We start from the raw sequence: 17,443 nt of genomic DNA, 5'->3' as shown, positions 1-17,443 counted from the left end.
ATAGATGAAATACAAGATGAATTAAAAGGAGATACTTTTAAAAATGAACAAAAATGTTTGTTTATAACTGTAATACAATTTTCGCATAATTTTACCATTATTGTAGCATAAAATGACCCTTAAAATTAGAAGCTACCACTAATACACAGCTGTCATGCATTTTTGTATAATTGGGATGGATATCTTCTGAAAATGCAATGAATTCGAACTGATTCAGCTCAGATGGTACCGACTGACCCCTCTCGCTGATGGGCTAACGCGTTTGTTACAATTTTCTGTCAAGTTGGTCAGCTGTCATATGCTTTATTATATGCATGTGGGGACTATATGTACATTATATAACTTACCATCCTGTCCTTTGTTCAGCCCTTAAAGGCAAAATTCATATAACATATAATAAAAAAGAACCAAAAGGCAAACAGAATATCTAGCTATGACCATTTTGAACTGCCTTAACAATCAGCCAAAGCAGATCTATAGCTACTCCCTAGCTTAACAAGCATCATCTAGGTATATTTAAACAAACAGTGGTTTAAATGACCACTTAACTCTTGAGTTAAAATAACTGCTGATGGTAATACTAACCATTTAAGAATAGTTAAACCAACCCATTTTTTTGGGTTGAATTGTCTGTAACTCAGGCAACCATTCAAATAGTTATAGCAACCCTTTTAATTACCTGCTAAAACAACCCAATTGATGTCTAGGTTTATTTAACCAAACATGGTTTAAATGACTGAGTTACATATGAGTAAAAAAACTGCTAAAGGAGATAGTAAGCCTTTAAGGAAAACAACCCTATCTTCTAGGTTATTTCAGATAATCCAACAGTAACCCTTCAAAATATGTCCATGCATGCATGCATACACTTTGCTAATGTTTGATTTAGTTTGCCTGCAATTGACTGTCCAATGCAATGGTTAAATTAACCATTTCAATCTGTAAATAATTTATGTCAAACATTATTTCAAAATGCAGATGAATGCAAGCTATAAATAGAGTTTGAAAATTATATACATGGTTCCATTCATGCATGGTAATATATCGCATTCATCAACCTATAAAAAAAGAGAAAACCATGCATGCATGCAATTAACACATGTGTGCATGCATGCAAGTATGTATATAGTATATAATTTGGGCATGCATGGTTTCATGGTCAATATATTCTTTTGCAAAAATTAAGGTGTGCATGTGCATGCATACTAACCTCCATGCATGATCTTGCAGCATACTCCATAAATAGGGTTCGGCAGATTGGAGCCGACAAGCATTTTACAGTGCAGTACTGCATGCATGCATGGGTATACCAATATGCATATATCATATCAAGAGTATGTGCATGTAGGGAGAAAGTTGAACTATGCTACACCCTGTGAAAAATGAGCCCGTAAAGTCATATATGGCATTGTTCAAACGACTCAGTGATTTGTGCTGATTGCATGGTGACTAATTATAAGTACGGGGCATGCCCATAAACGTTGAGAGACTAGAGTAGAACAGTGTGCCCAAGAAAAGTATGGCACAGCGCGCTGAGGAATTCGGTACAAAGGGAAAGACACAGCCAACTAACCTGGAAAGCCATAAATATCTACTTTGCGTGAGATGCTTCAATTCAAGGTCGTTCTTCCATGGCCTCAGTTACTGAGGCCTCCAGTCGACAGCTAATAGTGAACGACACGTCTATATAGGTGGGGTCGACAGCTCTAATAGTGAAGTGACACGTCTAGGTGGGGTTTTAGCCATAGAGATTCAACGTGGACCACCTGACAAAAACTAAGAAGGTGTTAAAATCTGGGCAATCAACAGTGGTTAGATTTACAGAAGAACACACACAAAGGTATATGCATGCGGGCTACTTTATGGGCTCATTTTTCATAGGGTATAGCGTAGTTTTAGACACTCTCCTTACATTATATTCTTGATCATATTAATTGAAGGTTGCATGGAGAAAAATGATTTGGTACACTACGAGAAGCCACAGAATTGTATCAGTAGCTCCATATACAATTAAAAATTATTAATTTAAGTATGGAACTAAGTATATCAGTACAGTGGAATCTCAATTATCCAAACTAATTGGGAGGAAGGGTGTTCGGATAATCAAGAGTATACAGTGGACCCTCGCTAATCCAAACTTACTGGGCTCTGGGTAGATAAATGAAAAGTTCGGATAATAGAAGTCCATACATTTTTTTACAAAGCACCATCCAAATACTCCAATATAATGCACACTTTCAACAAAACACTCTAATAGAACAGTCGTTACCCAACTCAAGTGACTGTATATAGGGCCTCCTATACTGTATATAATATTATAGCCATTGTTTATTGAAAAGTTTCAGTGCAGACAGTATATGTGACCGGATTTGCGAAAAGGGGTCTTTCACACACATCCAATTTATCAACTTTGACATTGATAACTTCAGATTGAAAGACACTATTGACCTGCAGTGGTGAATACCAGCATAGCTTAATACATGGAGAAAATTTCAGCTTTGTGTGTTTCTTGAACACTGAGTTACAGGTTTCCAAATTCGTGTAATTGGATGTGTGTGGAAGACCCCTTTTCGCAAATCCAGTCACATATTTGTTTTGTTGCTTCATTTAAGTTATGGGCAATTGTTTACATTGCGGTGGAATATAGCGTAAACGTTACCGTTTCTAAGTTTAAACAGCCTTCTTGCTAAATGCATGGATATATTCCTAAAAAGCTAAATGCATAAGGGTTTATGCTGTATGTAATGCTGTATGTATTAAGCACATGCATATTACTCGGTTCTCGTACTTAATCATAGTTTATAAGCAAATATGGATGAACACGAATATCCAGAGCTATAGTTGTAGCTGCATGTATAAGAGAAGAAAAGGGTTCGCTAACAGTGTGAGGCACGAAGTTTCATGCAGTATACGGGGTATGGCTGTTGATATGGCTTGTATAATAGCATACTTTTCACAAAAGACACAGTGGCACCAAATTATAAATTCATGCTATTCACGAAAGATTTGCACACAAACCAAGCCAAACTGCAAAGCAACTGCAAACCACACCACACTAAGAGGAGCAAATCCACGACAATTTTTTTAAAAAGGTACATGCGCTTAACAAGTAAATATTAATTTAAATTTTTTTGTCAAACTTTTATTAAACAGTATTTGTCAAAATACTCTAATAGAGCAACCATTTCATATTATCAAGGTCCCATTTGTATTGGAATTCATCTTACACCCCGTTTACACTATCACAGTATACTTTTAACCTGTGTTATTTAAGTCTATAGCCAGCCCTTGCAGCATTGCTGCTCAACACACGAGCCTGAATGTTTGCGTCAACAGCAAACTGGTATGCCTCCATAGCTATATTAATTCCATATAGTTATTGAAACATTTACAGGTACCCTAGCACCAATTAACCCATGCCAGTCCACCTTGTCTTCTTATGCCAAGCTGCAGGAGTATCATTCAGAATATAATTCACACTGCAATTTACATGTACCCACATTGGAAGGTAGTGTTAGAACTCCTTATTTTTACATAGTTATAACAAAGTGGAACTGAATTAACAGGTGGATCTAGGATTATTTAAAAAGGGGTTTCTGAAAATTTGACTGTACTTAAGATATTTAGGACATCGCCCTTGAAAATTTATAAGGTTATAGAAGTTCTGAAACTGGATTTCAGGCTGAAGAGTTCATAATTAAGCTAAAATGTAGGCTGGGTTATATAAGCTGTAGCTTGACTGCTCAATTAGAGTATCTCGATCATTTTTAATGTACAAGTATATAAAGTGTTGCTGTGGGCTTAATGACTATAGTGGAGACTACTTGCACCGTGACCTCTGTGATGTAATTGCTAAGCAACTGCCATCTTTCTGGACAATGTAGTGACTGAAAAACAGCTTTCTCACTATTTGCAATGGTCTTGTGTAGTGTGTGTGTGTATCACGTTGTTGAATAACTGACACACAACCTGTTAGAAAATCCTAAAAGGTTAAAGGGGGCAATACACCAAGCCATACAAGTGCTGAGTCCATACAAGTGTGACAAGGATGTGATGTGGTTTTGCACAATTGCTCAGAGACTGAGACAGGAAGTAAACAACGATTCTAACTTTTTTGCAACCTGCTACAGTAACTTGGAATCTTTTTATTAAGCAGCCTCGAATATAGACAGGCTATTTAAACCAATAGAACATAGTAAACAGCTTGTGTGCTTGAAGATAAGACAATGGCCATGAGCGCCTAGAAATGTAGGGAGCGCTCGCTCATTACAGACCATTAACTAACTGAACAGGCTTGTTTACTACATTTTCTTGTCAGCGATACAATAATTGTAACAGCCATACCAAGTTGTTGCAGCTGCTGGAGCATGGCAAAAGCGGCTGTTTGCAATTTGCACAGGACAAGTCTCTTAGCATAAATTATATATTCGTTACCCCTGGATGTGAAACAGAGTATTCTGCTGAACAACGCGTTTAATTAGAACGTACTATAGAAACGTGCATGTGATGGGAGACCCACTAAAAGAAGCATCTGAAGGTGAGCTAGTGCTTTCGCAGTGTCACTATACCCAGTTTTAGTGTGTAAATAGCAATCAATACCTTTGTTCCTGCCCAATATGCACCATACAAAGTTGCCCAGAAAGATGGTCGCCTAACAACTGTTGCTAGCTCATGACGTCACAGATGCAAGTGGTCTATAATGGGTAATAGACAATTGATGATGTGTTTATACAGCAATAGTAAATGCTACTTGGAGAAATTTCGAAGGGGGTTTCTGTCGAGACAACAGAAACCCATCTAGATCCGCCACTGATTAAATATTTTCTTGTTATTCAAGATGTTTATAGTGTTGTGTACATCTCTACCACAGGACACAGAAAACGTACACTGAGGAGCAGAGCTTGACACAGTGTTGAAACCATCTTCAGTGTCATCACTGCTAGTCATCATTGGCATTGACACAAACTACATGAAACAGTGCACAGCTGCAGTCAACCCAGTATTGTGATACATACACTATTCATACCATTTTGTTAAACATCCATGTGCCACACATTTCCCCCAGTTGTAGCTAAAACAATACAAAACTGTAAGACATCATTTACAACATACAGATACTAATGTTGTTTAACAGAATGCACATATATAGAGCATACCAACTTTACTTGGTTAGATGCTGCACCTCAAATAGTCACCATACTTAAGGGGGCCCACAATCGATTGCAGTTTAAAAATCGCTTTCTGGTATTGCAAGTTTGATTACTAGTTGCATGGATACTATTACAGTGTCTAATCTAGAAAACTCTAATGCAGGTTTATAACTGTAAATTGTTTCATAAACATGCGTGCATATAGGTTATTACATTTAGTGTTGAGTGATAACATTGATAGTTCGATACTCGTGATCAAAAACCCATTATCGCAATATGAAAATTACAGCTTACCATTGCAATATTGCTTTAAAGTCAGCCTCTCTGCTTCAAAATGTTGATCAAGCTTATTTTTCCATGACTTCAAGGCTATAACAAACTGTATATATCGGTCGCCCAAGCAATTAGTCAATTGATTCGTGAAGGGGCTGAAAACCAAATAAAAGCACACTTCATGGAGTTGGATTACCTGTTTATAATTGGCTTGCTTTTTCAATAAACAGTTTGGTTGCAGGACCCTAATAAATGCCACATTATTATCTGTCACCCACGCAATCAATTACTTGTTAATGAGTTTGTATTAACAAACCATATTTCTGGCCAATAATTCATGACAGTGTTGCATATTTGGAATGGAACACAAAGGAAGATACTAGTAAGTCCACGAAGAATTAATGCATTGTACATACTGCGGCATGCCAAAAAGCACCTCTCAGGCTGAAGCGACGTCAAATAGTAAAATAAATCAAGCCTGTAGCCTTAGCCATTATCGAGTTACACTTGTCTGAAGGCAGCCAGGTAGTCAGTAGAAAATTCCGTTAAACAAGAATATTGTAGCGACTCATTGAAAGCATTTTAGACCAATGTAAAGGCAGTTTTGGGCTTCATTTAGCCTAACCAATAGTGCCAAGTGGCCGTGAAGGATATCTGAGGATGATTCCTGACTGACATATTTTCCAAGGACCACGCCCACATCTTCGGGACCCCTATATACTGTATGATAAAGTTGTATGATTTAGCCCTATTTTACTCACCTGCTGTTCAGGACAGTTTACACGTAACTGACAATACCTGCTTCAACATGGCCAGCACTAAGAAGCAAAGACAAGAGTTTCGTAACCTGAAAATGAATGAAGCGATAATTTTCTACCTGTATGCTCACAGTTTAGGCTATACCTTCAGGTAAATTAGTCTCAGACTTCAGATTACGAAGGCGCTACATCGTCAGACTATCCTTTAGTTCCATATCACTGTCAATCGCTGCTACATGTACACACAGAGTTTTCAGGCCTTCAACCCCACACTGATCGCACGTGATAAGGCCTTAAGCTCACGTGCACATGAAATGGTCCCAGCTTCGACGGTATACCACTACATGTATATCATAGTAATCAAGTCCGCTTGGCGACGATGCTAAATTTCTAAGAATCTTTTGACCTCCGCATCTGTGATATCCAGGTATGATCTTAATTATGTTATAGCGTAGATATGAATAAAATGTTTAGCTGACAGCAATAAACCGTAAAACGTAAACAAAAACTACAAACTTAACTTACCAGTCTACTACAATAACTACACTAACTGAATAAAAAAAATATAAAAAACTACACTATTCTATAAAACTATGACTGATACAACATAGTTTTATAGAACTACACTATGGTACAACTACACTACATTACTTCATTAAAAGTGAAGTCGTCCTCCGAAGTCAGTGCATGATGTCGGAGAATCGTCTTGGCATTATATCGCCACAGGGACACTGACAGTTGTTGTAATAACTGACGTCTGGCATACTTACGGGACAAACCATTCTTAACTGTAGACCTGTCAGCAATGGAGAGCAAAGTGGACAAAGCAAATGGTGACCAAATGCCAAAGGTCTCACAAACTAAAGGGATAAAGTCTCCTCCACTATCAGACACAATGTCCTGGTTCTTAGTATCCTTAGCTACCTCACCAGCAGTGGCAACCACCCCAGCCTGAGAAGAAGCGGAAGAAATAAGTGCAACTGAGTGGTACTCCTGACTGAGAGATCAAAGTAAGCAGAACGACCAAGATTGAAATCAGGGTGGTATATATCACCAGGGGTCAGATGAAATGCCCTGTTCTCGAAGAACACCAGGGTGATCTTGGAGCAAGGCATGGTGCACAATAGATACTAATGCATTATGGTGCTGGATCCGCCAAGGGCCATGGGAGCATCCCAGCAGATGATCGCCAAATTGATCAATCACTGTTAAAACAAATACACAGAGGGAACAAAGGAATGCCAAGCCACAAACGCAGAGCTATAACAAAATCATGAGGAGAAATAGCAAGACCCAAAGCCGGCTGTGGCAGTGCTTTAAGCCAACCACTGCTGGTGCCAGATGAATGTGACAAAGCACACATACGAGCCTGATCACGAATAGTAGAACTGCTAACAAGCTGTTTAAAAAGGGAATCATCCAAAACAGCTTGAAGGTTATTTTGAGAGGAGTCGTGTGACACAGAGACAGACATATCTTCGTATGGTCTATGTTGACGTTGCAAATTCCAGCTGGCTTGTTTGTCTTCTAGTTAACTTCTCCAGAGATGAACTTTAATGGTACTTTTAAACAGACATCGGACCAAGATGAGAGGTATACATATAGTAGTGGTTACTGTTGGATTTTTTGAGGGATTTTCCTATTTCCCTGCATGATCAAAACCTAGGCATAATAAAACTTAAGCCATCCTCTCATCTTGGTCCGATATCTGTTTTAAAGCACTATTAAAGTTCATCTCTGGAGTAGTTAATTAGAAGGCAAACAAGCCAGCTGGATTTTGTAACGTCAACATTGGTAATAGACCATATGTCATTTGCACCTCCTTTGTGGCCAAAGCTATTCAATTAGCATACCCAGTGCCTGGGGACGGCTCAGAACTAAACAGCTATCGGAGTTGCACCAGACCCCTTTTTTCCCCACCCAATACACAGAAAAAAAAAGCGGTCTGGCCACGCGAGACTAACAGTACAGTACAGTTACACGTAGGCAACCACCCTTGTTTCTTTACTTATGGTCTCTAATTGAATGAAGTTTTGCTTATATTTGGAATCGTTAAAAACATTGTTGTGCACTTCCATAGGTAGTTTGCCTATGAAATGGTCACATCGTCTGAAAAATGAAAGAAGTGGCCATGTGTTGTCAAGAGCATGTGTGAAGACAAGTTTTGCTGAAACTTATAGAAAGCAGCTCAGATTTTGCCATATGGAAACACTGTAGAGTAGTAAGAGACTGATCTGATTTGACTTACTTGTTTAATGCTGTTTTTTATGACGCCCATTTTGCTTTTACTATCTTTCCATGTTTAATAACAACTTTGTGGTTAAACAACATGTCAGTATAGTGTTCTTTACTTCATAGTGAACAAATTCATGTGTAGTTTTTATGTTTCAACGTATATTTTGTCTGATATAGCACACTTTGGTGGGTACTGTATAGAGCTCCTGATGGTTAATGGAGATAAATTCAGCATACTGTTGATTTCAGTTCCGTTTGAACACTTCCATCCTTGCTAAAGATCCCACGCTTCATGATAGGTGTGTTAAAATCATTCTTTGCAGTACTTCATTATTGTAGTGTTACAGAGGTGCCTTTTAAGTGGTTATAACCAATCCGTGAAGCTGTTCTCTTTGAAAACCGCCACGGAATAACTTGCAGTGCAGACAGAAGTGTTCAAACGGAACTGAAATCAACAGTACCTGTTAGAGCTGAATGTTTATAACTGTATGTGTGGTAAGCAAAAGTACTTCATTGTTTCATACAGCACTGTGTTGACTATACATGTAATGGGTCTCTATAGAAATCAGACCAAGCAAGTTTGCTTTAAGACTTTTAATTATGTTACAAAGACTGAAGCCTACTGGGAGGTAAGTACCCCTATAGACAATTAAACAGATAAGTTAAACAATTAAAAGATAATTATGTAAATCTATAACAAAGATCCTATAAATTTACAACTAAAGACGTACAACAAAAGATCATTAAATGGCCAGGCTACTAAAATTAACAAAAGATGTACAACAAAAGATAGAACAAAAGAAGATACATGCAAAACAAAAGTAGATTAAATGTACAACAAAAGATATACAACGCAAGATATACAACGCACAAAAGATCATTAAATGTAAACCATGCTAGATGACTATATACAATTAACAAAAGATCGATTACAGCACTGATGGCACTGCCTTTCTCACATAATAGATGATGTGAGAATAATCCAATAGTGAACTGGTTGCGTGATTGGTTTCGGTGGTAAACAATTTTTTTACCATGACAGTGTTTGCGCACTTCCTCACACATAACACCACCACCTGTAAATACAATAAAAGATGTAACACAATATAGCTGCTACTACCACAAAGACACACAGAAGTGTTTCATACGGCCCAAGAAGCAGGGCCACATGCAAAACCATGAGTATATAGTAAAAACAGGAATAACAATGTACACATTTGTAGCTCAGTGGTACTTTATCCTATTATATCGAATTTGCTGTGGAGGAGCCCAGGAGACTGCATACCAAACTTGGAATCCCAAGATACAAGCAACAAAGTTTTGTGGTTTTTGTTTCATTTTCTCAAGCTTGTAAAACTTGCAAACGCATAATCTGATCCAGCTGAAACTTGGCACAGTTGTAAGGCATCCAAAGGCAAGTATCAGTAGCAGATTTGGTATCAATCCGGCAAATATTTGAAGAGTTATCATTAATTATTCACATACAAAAGTCAAACATTCAATACTCCTACAAGATAAGAAACAAGCTGAAAATTACTTGCCACTGGAATCAAACATTGAAGGGGTGCCTTTTGGTGATTAAAAATGAATTGAGTTAGAGACAACAGAAAAATGAAAGACAACCTAGGTAAGTCATACAATCAATTTTAGCATGTCACAAAAGCAAGAGTTAATGTTGCTATCAGAAAAACCACATGGAAGGATGAGTTGAAAATCATTATGAAGGTGAATCAGTCATTGTTAAGAGCCCTTGCCAAGGAAAAAATTGAGAATCACAAAAATACCACAAAGCAAAAACCTAATGCTTACAGCTGTATAAAATGTACTCTAATAGAACAGTCACCCTAATAGAGCAATCACATGAAATATACTCTAATAGAATAATCATGGTGCAGACTGCTCAGCTACATTAATATCACCCTGTAGAAGGATTACCCTTCAGCTAATTTAAGCCCTGTAAGACAGATTATAGTACATTTTAGCTACAGTGAAGTCACCAGGAAGTTACAGTGAAGTCACATGCACGCTGTACACATCTCAGCCAGTCAAGTCACTCTATAGACAGTTCAGCCACAGTCAAATCACAGTTCAGCTACACATGCAGATTTCACCTGGGACAGTTAAACTACAGTCTACCAAGCAGTCCACAGAGTAACATCACCCTGTAGACAGTTCAGTTACAACATACACTATAAGAGTTGGAAATTGTTCATTAATTCTTCTTCCTGCGACAATAACAAGTCAAATTACAAAAAGAAGGTACAAAAACAGCCAAGCTGTAAATAAAGGTGTAGCCCCTTCATAATAAACAGAGTGAAAAAATCCCTAGGTGGCCTCCAAGAAGTGGCTGTGGTGGTAAGTGAATGGCAAAAGTTGTTATGACAACAATTCAGGTGAATTTTGTCCAGCAGCTGCAATGGGCAGTGTGAGGAGTAATTAGCTGTAATAATGCGAAGGACCCCTTAAGTGCTGCAAGGCGATAAAGATTTCTTTTTAAGTACCCGCCCAAGCGCCTTGCAGCACTTATGGGCTCCTCGTAAATAAATAATGAATAAATGAAAAAATAACAATTGAATTTTGGAGCCCCTACAAATATGTACGTACTGGCTATATAATATTGCAGCCTGAGGGCTGCGGGTGTATATATCAGCAAAGCCCAAGAGGCCTTGGTATAACTGATATATACCACTGAGGTATACTCACCTAATAGGTGAGTTAACTAGTTATGGCTCTGGTCTGGGATGGGCAAGCGACTGGCATATACTTTTGTATTGTACCACAAGCTGTAGTACGTATTTTACCTGTTTTAAATGTTAGGCAGTGGTCATTCTGTGATGGTGGTCAAAGTTGCCAGTAAAAATATTTAGTAATAAAATATTGGAGCACGCACTTTGATAAGTATATCTTCCATGTTTTCTGTAGTTGTGACTGGATTGATTGTAGAGACTATATTGATTGTTGACTTGATTGTTGATGCTGCAGACATTCTAGTGGACATTTAATTTGATAGGAATACAAGCTAATTTAGGGATTAGTACATCTGCAGGTGTAGGCACCTTTGTTTCTTTACTAAATATCAATGCTCAGTTAGAAGTTGGGCCACCCTTGTGCTATTGTTTCCATAGCATACAGTACAAGGTACTGGGAATTATGATAAATCACATACAATTAATAAACTAACTTTACTTGGAGACAGCAAAATTCCATATATGTTATGTGCCCCTCCAAATTCAAGGAAACCACATAACATGGCCAGCACCAGTTGTCCTTCACCACTGACCCCTTTGTATTCATCATCCAGCGACTTTCCCTGTGAAAGTTTATGTCGAGAAGTATGGTGGTATAACTGTAACACACATGTATATACATTATTACAAAAAATCTGAAACCAGGTTATATTATTTTATAACACCTTTACTGTACTGGGTAGGTATGTCTATACCAAGTCAAAAGTGCAACCCAGAATGATTGTTTTTTCTACCTGACTTACTATTGCCTTCAGACAAGCAGTACTTCATAAACCCTTAAAGGCACACAAAACTTTTGGGGAATGTATATTTACTTATTAAACCCATTCAGGGTGACATTAGGTGAGTAGCTTAACACCATTAACCTAAACTATGCAGAAATCAAAAGTCTATTCACTGGCCTACTTGGTGAAGCTTAAATGACAACTGCAACTGCAGAGGTTTACCTATTCGAAGCAATGTACAGCAATGGATGTGTTTCCATAATTCAATTTTTTCCAACTTTGATTGTGGGTTCAATTACATGAGTTCTATAATTATGGCCTGATGTGAAAATTCCTAGCAAGTATAATGTTATTTATGAGCATCTAGCATCGAGTAATGGACCATTTTACCAAGAATGTGTGAGTTATATAGTCAATGAAAAGTTGTATTTCACGGCGAGCTTCATCTTTGTTCTAAAGTGCAAGGGTAATCCCTTGGTATCATTACAATCCTTATTACTGCATCACAATAAAACGGCGTATGTTCCATAGCCATAGAAGTATGCATGTTTTCTAAGTTAGTGTGCTTTGGCTACAACTATGTGGGTTTGCCTATGTATAGGTTAGGAACCTAGACCTAGGCTCTTCATGGATTTAGAAACCAAAACATGAAGAGCCGAGGGCGTGGTTCCTAACTGACTTAGAAAATGCAGGCGTTATACATATCGCTACTTAGGTGGAACCATTGTGGAATTGAGTTATATGTCGTTTCTAAATCGTCACAGCATTAAAACAAGTCATGAAATCAGTTGAGCTCGCAATCAGTAAAGAAGATTTGAACGTGTTTCGAACCGAAGCTTGTAGCTACTGAGCTACCTACATTATCGCTCCTTCTGTTAGCTGGTGGATTAAAAACAGAGTGAGAGCTCCTGTGACAATAAAGGTGAAGCCAATCTTTACAGTAAGTGGTAACAGTGAGTATAGATTGTTGTCAGTGGTTGGTCTGTTGGACTGGCGCTAGCCTAGGCTTCTGTGACTCAGCCAGTATTAAACATCATTTCACACCTACATAACTTTTTTACCAGAAACAAATAAACATTGTACAAGAAAGCTAGTTCTCTTAATAGGGAGTCCATATTAAACAAGCTTGAAACACTGGCAGGCATGAAATAGAACTCCGTGATATTTGTGGAATTCTCCATTTATGATAGCAAACGTACCTACAACGCTACAGTCCAGCTCCCACAATTGAATTGGCTTAGGTGTGCTTATAAAAGTAATGGAGTAGTTCAAAGTCTGTTGGTATGGGCTATTAGCCTGTACATGCTTCGCAGAGCATGCAATACAAATCAATGATCGCAAGTGAGATTTGCAATGCTTTGAGGTGTCTGCTAGCAGGTTTCCAACCATTTTAGAAACCTAATACCAGGTTTCTTCATGGTTTTAAAACCCTCATTATCTGCAAAAGATCAAAGCATAGTATGCATAGCATTTTCTAAACACCATTAAGGGTTAAGGTTTAGACAAGTTATCACACATAATTACTACTGAAGCACTTACTTCACTATACAGCACCTTCTTTGTTTCATTCTTGCTGTTTGTAACCTGAATTCCCACAACTGGCACTCCCTAACAGAATTTTATCATACCAAAAGGCCACGTCTTCAAAAATTTAAATCAGCGGATACATGCACAGCAGTGGTATTTAAGCCAAGCACCTGACTGCTTGAGCAGTTGCTGGTTGATATTAGTCTAGAGATATTGAAATGCAACATTACTGAAACCCTCTAGATATATGCAACAATAGCAAAAAGAATATAGGTAAGGTATTTGTAGGATGCTTTTATAGACAGCTATTGAAGATGTGTGCCACTTTAGATGGGATCCCTACTAAACAATACTGTACTGTTTTACACCTTAATCAAAGGCAACTATTTGAACTCAACCATCATTGGATATATACTTATAAATGATTTTAAGCCCAAATTTTTATAATCAGTTGTAGCATACACAAAATGAATTAAAGTATCTATCATTATTACGTATCATTATTACGTACCATATATACTTACATGTTTGTGTGCTTTAACACATCAAATAAACAAAAGCGAAAAAAAGATGCCAAGAAATTCTTGACTGTGTCATTTCCAAATATTGGAATATGACCGTGGAGCAGTTGGTGGTTCTTCCCCAGTTCCAGTGCTAAGGGCACCAGTGTATGTAGGTCGGTGTCTGACAAGTAACCATTCTATCAAAGCAATATAATTTACATAATTGAATTACACCCATTATCCCATACTTCATCCATCACCCTCCTTTTTTTGGCAGCACCTTCTCCTTCATCTTTACCATCCTCATCACTCTCCCCATCACTGGAGCTTGCCAAACCCTCAAACCCCCTTCTTACGTTGTATAATTTCATTGCATCTATCATCTATACAGGTGAATATTATACCAGCATACTAAAGATAATTTTACAAACAATTGAAGGGGTCAGTGGAAAAGGAGATAACCACAAATAAAGGCCTTGTTCCACCATTCGCACCAAGTAAAAAATCCATATGATGGATATCAGATATATATACGCAGACACCATTACTTACTATCTCTACAAAGTTTCGTGGTTGTTCAATCCGTCTTTACAAAGAAAGCCATGCTTATAACAAAGACAAAGAAACACCATGTTTGTAACACGCTGTGTAAGGCTGAGATCAACAATAATTAGCGACTTATGGTTCTAATTGAATAAGTTATAGTTATACCCCGTTACGAGGATGATATCATAGTTATTACACGAGTCCGAGGTGAAGCTGAGGACGAGTGTAATAACAATGATATCATCTGAGTATATACTGTAGGGTATAACTAATTTATGCCCCAGTGCGAGGGAGTGCGCGGAAAGTAAATTAAGTTTCGGTTGTAGTTTCTGCAAGTTCCTGTCACTGTGCTCACTATTTCGTCTGAATTTTGTAGAGAATCAACCTCCCAGCTAGTACAGGGACACTATGTACTGGTTATAAAGCTGTGCGAAGGGCAAAGCAGAAGTTTCAGGTATGCTTCGCCTTCATCTTAAGTTGCTTGATGGTGTCAAGGTGTGTGCAAGGGGATAAGAAGACCAGCAAGTAGCTACCATTAGTCTGAGACAGAATGATGAGCTGGGGAAGAAGTAGTCCTTCATCTTAGCGGCTGGGACTAGCTAATTGCCGTAGAAAAACTCAACATGGACTGTATTGACATTTGGTTACTATCGCTTCAGCAGGCTTTAGTGCTGTACAGGTGTGTATTAATATTTCTATATATGGTTCTTGCACCATTGGTAAACAATACCATCCGCAGTTGTTAGGATGTCACAAACAAGTCTAGGTGGCTCCACCACAGGGTGATAAGTTAGTTATTGCTGGGTGATAACTAACTTCTTTCACAGTAGCAGTGCTGGTCTGTCTAGCTGTATGGTAGTTATACCCCAGCGCAGCACTTTGGTACTCCCACACACTGGGGTTTAAGGTCTTGTCAAGGTGAGTTACAGTACATTTGTTTCAGTCCAGCTGCTTGTTGCTCTTTTGGCACTACAGTGGCAGGTTTGTTTTATTAATAGGTTTGTTATAGTGTAGCACCTAATAAGCACATACTGATTAGAGAATGTCACATCATAAGTAGTTGCTATGGCTTCTTGTACTTGTCATTGCTTTATTGCCACCTTAAAGAAAATAAAGCGAGGTGTGGTGTGCTCTAAATAGAAATTTCAGAATTGTCACAGCTCAGTGTTTTGTTTACACAGTCAAACAATGCTATTCCATTTCTACACAGAACCTAAAATGATTCTTTTCCACTGAGCCCTTTAATTAGGGATCATTACACCAGCAGATATAGTTTGTACTTTTTAGGTAACGTATACACAAAATTATGACTAGTGAACAAACACATACATACCATACCAAAAAAGAAAGAGTGGCATCAGTAAAAATATGATTTTGTCCACAGTGTATATGCATCCCCCCAATTTTTAAATAGCAAAAATCAATTGGCAATTCTGCTTTGTTTTAAGCACCTGGGGAAACATAAAGATATACTTGTCTATAATAAGTTGCTTTTAGATTTATACAAAAATCTTTCATGTTTAATAACTCAAGAAGGAAAAGATTTCTGTGATTTTAAACATTAGGAATGGATTGTAGATTAGTTTATAAACTGATTTATCGTAATAGCGTTGAATTTTAAATTCCACTACAGTTCCCCTTTAATCACAAGGTTACAAATCTAGCTAGCTACTATTTAACTAGGGGCTATAGCACATACTTCATCATTGTTGTTGTAAGGTTTTATATGACCATCTGAATTCGTGATAGCTTGAAGGACACACTGCAGAGCCCAGGATACATTATCAACTTCATCGAAGTTTTCTTCCAGCTCAACTCTTCCAAAAAGGCATAACAAAATGTGCATTGTCTCTTTTAAAAAAGAAGGGTGTAGCAACAGCTATTAGAAAACGTTTAAAGTGGCCATATGAAAAGGGTGTTACAAGGTTTGGGTCTAACAATTCAGATATGTACCATTGTGTATAGGATTTTAAATACTTCAAAGCACACTATGTGTATATACCGTAGTCTAAATGCATGATATATGGCCTGGTTTCAGTCCCAAGCCTATTTTTATATCCCTGATCACCACACATATTTACTGCAGTAAAGAGGCAAGATGTCATTACCTGTCATTGGAAAAAGTTGTAAAAGTACATCAATCTTTACCTTATGCTGTATGGCTCGCCATCCAATACCATCTTTGGGTATTTTTCGACGACCAACTGTTGCGCAGTATGACGGTTGTGCTGGCTGAACTCGTCACTACCAGCACTGGTAACAGGTCCCTTCCACTGGAGATAGTGCAGACCACCTGAGTCTTCTCGTACTACCCTGAGTGATCAGAATGCAATTTACATCAAACCTTTGATAGCATTGGTTGGTGTTTACATAGTTGTGGGGGTAACATAAGGTGATGTAATACTTTTGGTCATAGCAAATTACTGTCTTTGAGGATTTTATCACAAAATTTCAAGAATTTCACAAATTTTGTATGACTTGTGAAAATTTAATTCATGAAAATAACAAATTTTGTATGATTTGTGAAATTTAATTCATGAAAATGCCAATGTATTGAAAATTATTACTGAGTATTTTAAACTGGTTAATACAACTCTAGCTTATTACCTAACATTCTGCAATCAGCACTTATCAGGAAAGCTGAAAAGCACATACAAAAGACAGGCTTGAAATATTCTTTTTATACTGGTGAGAATAAAGCTAGTTGCCAAGTTTGCTGCAGATAATGGCACAAAAAAAAGCGATGAGGCATTTTAAAGAAACAAAGGAGGTCCTTGACCCAAAGGAGCCTGAGGATGGGTGAAGAAGTTGAAGGAGATTATGGCTTCTAATGATCTTGGTCCATTGTCTTCTATGGTAGATGTTACCACTATTGTCTTCTATGGCAGATGTTACCACTTTAGAAGAGAGGAGAAGAGGTTGACCTTTACTCGTTGGTGAAGATGTAGAATCCTATGTTAGACAGTTTCTTCGCAAGTT

The 17,443-nt window shown here is 37.8% G+C and overlaps 3 long non-coding RNA genes across 4 annotated transcripts; 1 reads left to right on the top strand and 2 right to left on the bottom strand.

Moving 5' to 3' along the window:
- Positions 1 to 949: 949 nt before the first annotated feature.
- Positions 950 to 6,456, bottom strand: LOC136245440 (uncharacterized). 2 transcript variants are annotated; one of them, XR_010695861.1, is made up of 5 exons: positions 6,327 to 6,456; positions 6,185 to 6,270; positions 5,027 to 5,071; positions 4,887 to 4,965; positions 950 to 1,058 (listed from the first exon to the last, which is right to left on the bottom strand). It is a non-coding gene; the product is annotated as an uncharacterized lncRNA (long non-coding RNA). The 2 variants fall into 2 exon arrangements; XR_010695862.1 differs by lacking the exon at positions 950 to 1,058 and adding an exon at positions 3,428 to 4,694.
- Positions 6,457 to 6,469: 13 nt separating this feature from the next.
- On the top strand, positions 6,470 to 8,530 carry LOC136245439 (uncharacterized). Its single transcript, XR_010695860.1, has 2 exons — positions 6,470 to 6,608; positions 8,262 to 8,530. It is a non-coding gene; the product is annotated as an uncharacterized lncRNA (long non-coding RNA).
- Positions 8,531 to 9,266: 736 nt separating this feature from the next.
- LOC136245437 (uncharacterized) lies at positions 9,267 to 13,546 on the bottom strand. The gene is made up of 3 exons (XR_010695858.1): positions 13,428 to 13,546; positions 11,598 to 11,726; positions 9,267 to 9,492 (listed from the first exon to the last, which is right to left on the bottom strand). It is a non-coding gene; the product is annotated as an uncharacterized lncRNA (long non-coding RNA).
- Positions 13,547 to 17,443: the final 3,897 nt, after the last annotated feature.

This window comes from Dysidea avara, chromosome 15 (assembly GCF_963678975.1).
Source record: "Dysidea avara chromosome 15, odDysAvar1.4, whole genome shotgun sequence".
In the NCBI taxonomy this organism is placed as follows: domain Eukaryota; kingdom Metazoa; phylum Porifera; class Demospongiae; order Dictyoceratida; family Dysideidae; genus Dysidea; species Dysidea avara.
The sequence above is the reverse complement of the archived record's forward strand: the minus strand, read 5'-3'. Positions and strand labels throughout refer to the sequence as shown.